Source organism: Mytilus californianus, unplaced genomic scaffold, assembly GCF_021869535.1.
Source record: "Mytilus californianus isolate M0D057914Y unplaced genomic scaffold, xbMytCali1.0.p SCAF_20, whole genome shotgun sequence".
Taxonomy (NCBI): Eukaryota; Metazoa; Mollusca; class Bivalvia; order Mytilida; family Mytilidae; genus Mytilus; species Mytilus californianus.
This window is the reverse complement of record NW_026262669.1, coordinates 10,761,818-10,769,349: the sequence shown is the minus strand read 5'-3', so window position 1 is coordinate 10,769,349 and position 7,532 is coordinate 10,761,818. Positions and strand designations below refer to the sequence as shown.

The 7,532-nt window shown below is 38.7% G+C and overlaps 1 long non-coding RNA gene across 9 annotated transcripts; it reads right to left on the bottom strand.

Annotated features, from left to right (window-relative positions):
• Nucleotides 1-1,717: 1,717 nt before the first annotated feature.
• Nucleotides 1,718-7,208, bottom strand: LOC127731778 (uncharacterized). 9 transcript variants are annotated; one of them, XR_007995755.1, is made up of 4 exons: nucleotides 7,047-7,208; nucleotides 5,988-6,163; nucleotides 4,262-5,105; nucleotides 3,536-3,554 (listed from the first exon to the last, which is right to left on the bottom strand). It is a non-coding gene; the product is annotated as an uncharacterized LOC127731778 (long non-coding RNA). The 9 variants fall into 9 exon arrangements; XR_007995761.1 differs by lacking the exon at nucleotides 7,047-7,208 and adding an exon at nucleotides 6,731-6,991 and having other exon boundaries at nucleotides 5,988-6,025; XR_007995756.1 differs by lacking the exons at nucleotides 5,988-6,163; nucleotides 7,047-7,208 and adding exons at nucleotides 5,320-5,672; nucleotides 6,731-6,991 and having other exon boundaries at nucleotides 4,262-5,143.
• Nucleotides 7,209-7,532: the final 324 nt, after the last annotated feature.

Below are 7,532 nucleotides of genomic sequence, written 5' to 3'. Positions count from 1 at the left end.
GGACGATTATTTGTCGTGCCAGTATCTCTAAGACGAGTCTTAAGCCTTTCAATATTCATTCTAGAGACATTGGGATGATTTGCAACCTGTATTAGAGTTATTTTTGCTGCCAACAAAACAATAGCTCGTTCTCTCTCATTATGACGTAGACGTGGCATTGACTTACGTGTAACTTTTTCAATTTTTTAATGCGACCTTTTGTTAACAATAGTGCTCGACACATTTAATGACCAAAAGGACAACTCAATTCCATCTTGATACAGGTAAATGTTTGAAAAAATGCTTATTTGTTTAAAATCAGAAAATGACGTAACGTCGTCTTCGAATTTTAAACAAATTAGTAAATGATAGATAAATCATTCAGGTCACTAGTTTTAATCTTGAAAATATTATAAATTAATGTATGTAAATTCTTTTAATTAAAAACCAGTGTAACGTTTCTATTTTTGCCTAGTAAACATTTATTTATATCAGACAATGCACGCACGTGGACGATGGTACTTATACCGTCTTTAAGAATGTGGCGCTTGGATTGTCAATGATAAAGTTAACTGGTCTGTATGTAGTTTTACTATCATATTTTTTTAACAACTCAGTACTGTTTGTCGATTTTGTTTTATTCTGGTACAAAACCTCTGATATAAATAGACTTTTGAAAATAAAACAAAGTAGACTGTCTATTAAGTCTGTAATAGTATATAGATTTTTAGGTTGTATACCAGCTGGCCTTCGCACTAAAGTTCTTTCATCTTCATCGTTTTCTTTTTCGAAATACCCTTGAAAAAAATTCAGCCAGTGTTCAGCCTTCTCTTTATCAGTACTTACATAACACATTTTACAATCTCTTTCATCATATAATTCGGATGGAGGAATTTGGATTTTCATTTCGACTTCATATGACAAGAAATTCTTCTTTGCTGACTCTGATATGTCTTTTTCACGATTTTCACGTTCTTGTCTGACATTTGAGTTGGCTTTGTTCCTCACTAAATTTTAGTTCCTTTCGACATAATTAAACATAGCACCTCTTGAAGATTTGCGCCTGTGTGCCCTCTACAAGATCTTTATAGTCTTACCCCGCGACATCCCTCATTATTTTTTCCAGAGGCTATGGAATAGGCAAATTCCAGTTGTTTTTCCCAAATTGTTTTTGAAATTCCGAGCCCTAGTTTCAGATTTTGGACAAAGCGCAACTCGAAACCTTGCGCAAACCATGCGCCTGTTTCTCCTCTACAACACCTATATAGCTATACCCCGTGAAACTCCACATTATATTTTTCTCTAGAAGCCATTGAATAGGTGTAATACCACCTATTAATGCATGGTACGTCACATCCGGTTGCATACGAAAATAGGTCGAAAAAATATTCCCTTGAATTTGACAGTTGTAGGCAATTAATCCATCATTTTATTGCAGTAAAACATTTCTGGGTCATAAACATATACATGTATCTTGGGTATTTCAAAGCATCATTTTTTTTTGGGGGGGGGGGGTTTCTGTAGAATATTTTGGAAACTTGAGGTTGCATGGTTACTAAAGCTTGTACACAGGTTAAATAAGGGGCAAATTTGATTGGTTAACTGACAGTGATAGTTATTTTCTTATATGCAATGAAATGTTATGTTAAAAAAAAAAAAAAAAAAATCAATGGAGGTATTACACCAATAGGCCAACCCCCTCTGTTTTTTCCTTCTTTTTTTTTCCTTTTGAGCCCTAGTTTCAGATTTTTGAACATAGCGCCCTTCGATACCTTGCGCAAAAGATGCGCATGTTTCTCCTCTACAAGACCTATATTGTCATACCCCGTGACACCCCTCATTATTTTTCTGTAGAAACCATGGAATAGGCCAACCCCCCTGTTTTTAACATTTTTTTTCAAATTTTGAGCTCTAGTTTCAGATTTTTGAGCATAGCGCCCTTCGATACCTTGCGCAAAAGATGCACCTGTTTCTCTTCTACAAGACCTATATAGTCATACCCCGTGACACCCCTCATTATTTTTCCCTAGAAGCCATGGAATAGGACAACCCCCTGTTTTTAACAATTTTTTTTTTCAAATTTTGAGCTCTAGTTTCAGATTTTTGAACATAGCGCCCTTCCATACCTTGCGCAAAAGATGCGCCTGTTTCTCCTCTAGAAGACCTATATAGTCATACCCCGTGACACCCCTCATTATTTTTCTGTAGAAGCCATGGAATAGGCCAACCCCCCTGTTTTTAACAATTTTTTTCAAATTTTGAGCTCTAGTTTCAGATTTTTGAACATAGCGCCCTTCGAAACCTTGTGCAAGATATGCGCCTGTTTCTCTTCTACAAGACCTATATTGTCATACCCCGTGACACCCCTCATTATTTTTCTGTAGAAACCATGGAATAGGCCAACCCCCCTGTTTTTAACATTTTTTTTCAAATTTTGAGCTCTAGTTTCAGATTTTTGAGCATAGCGCCCTCCGATACCTTGCGCAAAAGATGCGCCTGTTTCTCTTCTACAAGACCTATATAGTCATACCCCGTGACACCCCTCATTATTTTTCCCTAGAAGCCATGGAATAGGACAACCCCCTGTTTTAAACAATTTTTTTTTCAAATTTTGAGCTCTAGTTTCAGATTTTTGAACATAGGGCCCTTCAATACATTGCGCAAAAGATGCGCCTGTTTCTCCTCTACAAAACCTATATAGTCATACCCCGTGACACCCCTCATTTTTTTCCCCTAGAAGCCATGGAATCGGTCAACCCCGCTGTTTTTAACAATTTTTTTCAAATTTTGAGCACTAGTTTCAGATTTTTGAACATAGCGCCCTTCGAAACCTTGTGCAAGATATGCGCCTGTTTATTTTCTACAAGACCTATATTGTCATACCCCGTGACACTCCTCATTATTTTTCTGTAGAAGCCATGGAATAGGCCAACCCCCTGTTTTTAACAAATTTTTTTTCAAATTTTGAGCTCTAGTTTCAGATTTTTGAACATAGCGCCCTTCGATACCTTGCGCAAAAGATGCGCCTGTTTCTCCTCTACAAGACCTATATAGTCATATCCAGTGAAACTCCTCATTATTTTTCTCTAGAAACCATGGAATAGGCCAATCCCCCTGTTTTTAACAATTGTTTTTTAAATTTTGATATCTAGTTTTAGATTTTTTAACATAGCGCCCTTCGATACCTTGCGCAAAAGATGCGCCTGTTTCTCCTCTACAAGACCTATAAAGTCATACCCCGTGACACTCCTCATTATTTTTCTCTAGAAGCCATGGAATAGGCCAACCCCCTGTTTTTAACAATTTTTTTTCAAATTTTGAGCTCTAGTTTCAGATTTTTGAACGTAGCGCCCTTCGATACCTTGCGCAAAAGATGCGCCTGTTTCTCCTCTACAAGACCTATATAGATATACCCCGTGACACCCCTCATAATTTTTCTCTAGAAACCATGGAATAGGCCAACTCCCCTGTTTTTAACATTTTTTTTCAAATTTTGAGCTCCAGTTTCAGATTTTTGAACATAGCGCCCTTCGATACCTTGCGCAAAGGATGCGCCTGTTTCTCCTCTACAAGACCTATATAGTCATACCCCGTGACACCCCTCATTATTTTTCTCTAGAAGCCATGGTATAGGACAACCCCCCTGTTTTTAACAATTTTTTTCAAATTTTGAGCTCTAGTTTCCGATTTTTGAACATAGCGCTCTTCAAAACCTTGTGCAAGATATGCGCCTGTTTCTCTTCTACAAGACCTATATAGTCATACCCCGTGACACCCCTCACTATTTTTCTCTAGAAGCCATGGTATAGGCCAACCCCCCCTGTTTTTAACAATTTTTTTCAAATTTTGAGCTCTAGTTTCAGATTTTTGAACATAGCGCCCTTCGAAACCTTGTACAAGATATGTGCCTGTTTCTCTTCTACAAGACCTATATTGTCATACCCCGTGACACCCCTCATTATTTTTCTGTAGAAGCCATGGAATAGGCCAACTCCCCTGTTTTTAACATTTTTTTTCAAATTTTGAGCTCTAGTTTCAGATTTTTGAACATAGCGCCCTTCGATGCCTTGCGCAAAAGATGCGCCTGTTTCTCTTCTACAAGACCTATATAGTCATACCCCGTGACACCCCTCATTATTTTTCCCTAGAAGCCATGGAATAGGACAACCCCCTGTTTTTAACAATTTTTTTTTTCAAATTTTGAGCTCTAGTTTCAGATTTTTGAACATAGCGCCCTTCCATACCTTGCGCAAAAGATGCGCCTGTTTCTCCTCTAGAAGACCTATATAGTCATACCCCGTGACACCCCTTATTATTTTTCTGTAGAAGCCATGGAATAGGCCAACCCCCCTGTTTTTAACAATTTTTTTCAAATTTTGAGCTCTAGTTTCAGATTTTTGAACATAGCGCCCTTCGAAACCTTGTGCAAGATATGCGCCTGTTTCTCTTCTACAAGACCTATATTGTCATACCCCGTGACACCCCTCATTATTTTTCTGTAGAAACCATGGAATAGGCCAACCCCCCTGTTTTTAACATTTTTTTTCAAATTTTGAGCTCTAGTTTCAGATTTTTGAGCATAGCGCCCTTCGATACCTTGCGCAAAAGATGCGCCTGTTTCTCTTCTACAAGACCTATATAGTCATACCCCGTGACACCCCTCATTATTTTTCCCTAGAAGCCATGGAATAGGACAACCCCCTGTTTTAAACAATTTTTTTTTCAAATTTTGAGCTCTAGTTTCAGATTTTTGAACATAGCGCCCTTCGATACCTTGCGCAAAAGATGCGCCTGTTTCTCCTCTACAAGACCTATAAAGTCATACCCCGTGACACTCCTCATTATGTTTCTGTAGAAGCCATGGAATAGGCCAACCCCCCTGTTTTTAACACTTTTTTTTCAAATTTTGAGCTCTAGTTTCAGATTTTTCAACATAGCGCCCTTCGATACCTTGCGCAAAAGATGCGCCTGTTCCTCCTCTACAAGACCTATATAGACATACCCCGTGACACCCCTCATTATTTTTCTCTAGAAACCATGGAATAGGCCAACTCCCCTGTTTTAAACATTTTTTTTCAAATTTTGAGCTCTAGTTTCAGATTTTTGAACATAGCACCCTTCGATACCTTGCGCAAGAGATGCGCCTGTTTCTCCTCTACAAGACCTATACAGTCATACTCCGTGACACCCCTCATTATTTTTCTCTAGAAGCCATGGTATAGGCCAACCCCCCTGTTTTTAACAATTTTTTTCAAATTTTGAGCTCTAGTTTCAGATTTTTGAACATAGGGCCCTTCAATACATTGCGCAAAAGATGCGCCTGTTTCTCCTCTACAAAACCTATATAGTCATACCCCGTGACACCCCTCATTTTTTTCCCCTAGAAGCCATGGAATCGGTCAACCCCGCTGTTTTTAACAATTTTTTTCAAATTTTGAGCACTAGTTTCAGATTTTTGAACATAGCGCCCTTCGAAACCTTGTGCAAGATATGCGCCTGTTTATTTTCTACAAGACCTATATTGTCATACCCCGTGACACTCCTCATTATTTTTCTGTAGAAGCCATGGAATAGGCCAACCCCCTGTTTTTAACAAATTTTTTTTCAAATTTTGAGCTCTAGTTTCAGATTTTTGAACATAGCGCCCTTCGATACATTGCGCAAAAGATGCGCCTGTTTCTCCTCTACAAGACCTATATAGTCATATCCAGTGAAACTCCTCATTATTTTTCTCTAGAAACCATGGAATAGGCCAATCCCCCTGTTTTTAACAATTGTTTTTTAAATTTTGATATCTAGTTTTAGATTTTTTAACATAGCGCCCTTCGATACCTTGCGCAAAAGATGCGCCTGTTTCTCCTCTACAAGACCTATAAAGTCATACCCCGTGACACTCCTCATTATTTTTCTCTAGAAGCCATGGAATAGGCCAACCCCCTGTTTTTAACAATTTTTTTTCAAATTTTGAGCTCTAGTTTCAGATTTTTGAACGTAGCGCCCTTCGATACCTTGCGCAAAAGATGCGCCTGTTTCTCCTCTACAAGACCTATATAGATATACCCCGTGACACCCCTCATAATTTTTCTCTAGAAACCATGGAATAGGCCAACTCCCCTGTTTTTAACATTTTTTTTCAAATTTTGAGCTCCAGTTTCAGATTTTTGAACATAGCGCCCTTCGATACCTTGCGCAAGAGATGCGCCTGTTTCTCCTCTACAAGACCTATATAGTCATACCCCGTGACACCCCTCATTATTTTTCTCTAGAAGCCATGGTATAGGCCAACCCCCCTGTTTTTAACAATTTTTTTCAAATTTTGAGCTCTAGTTTCCGATTTTTGAACATAGCGCTCTTCGAAACCTTGTGCAAGATATGCGCCTGTTTCTCTTCTACAAGACCTATATAGTCATACCCCGTGACACCCCTCACTATTTTTCTCTAGAAGCCATGGTATAGGCCAACCCCCCCTGTTTTTAACAATTTTTTTCAAATTTTGAGCTCTAGTTTCAGATTTTTGAACATAGCGCCCTTCGAAACCTTGTGCAAGATATGTGCCTGTTTCTCTTCTACAAGACCTATATTGTCATACCCCGTGACACCCCTCATTATTTTTCTGTAGAAGCCATGGAATAGGCCAACCCCCCTGTTTTTAACATTTTTTTTCAAATTTTGAGCTCTAGTTTCAGATTTTTGAACATAGCGCCCTTCGATGCCTTGCGCAAAAGATGCGCCTGTTTCTCTTCTACAAGACCTATATAGTCATACCCCGTGACACCCCTCATTATTTTTCCCTAGGAGCCATGGAATAGGACAACCCCCTGTTTTTAACAATTTTTTTTTCAAATTTTGAGCTCTAGTTTCAGATTTTTGAACATAGCGCCCTTCGATACCTTGCGCAAAAGATGCGCCTGTTTCTCCTCTACAAGACCTATAAAGTCATACCCCGTGACACCCCTCATTATTTTTCTCTAGAAACCATGGAATAGGCCAACCCCCCTTTTTTTTACAATTTTTTTTTAAATTTTGAGGTCTAGTTTTAGATTTTTTAACATAGCGCCCTTCAATACCTTGCGCAAAAGATGCGCCTGTTTCTCCTCTACAAGACCTATATAGTCATACCCCGTGACACCCCTCATTATTTTTCTCTAGAAGCCATGGAATAGGCCATTCCCCCTGTTTTTAACAAATTTTTTTCAAATTTTGAGCTCTAGTTTCAGATTTTTGAACAAAGCGCCATCGATACCTTGCGCAAAAGATGCGTCTGTTTCTCCTCTAGAAGACCTATATAGTCATACCCAGTGATACTCCTCATTATTTTTCTCTAGAAGCCATGGAATAGGCCAACCCCCCTGTTTTTAACATTTTCTTTCAAATTTTGAGCTCTAGTTTCAGATTTTTGAACATAGCGCCCTTCGATACCTTGCGCAAAAGATGCGCCTGTTTGTCCTCTACAAGACCTATATAGTCATAATCCGTGACACCCCTCATTATTTTTTTCAAGAAGCCATGGAATAGGCCAACCCCCATTTCTGCAAATGTGTATCTTAGTTCAA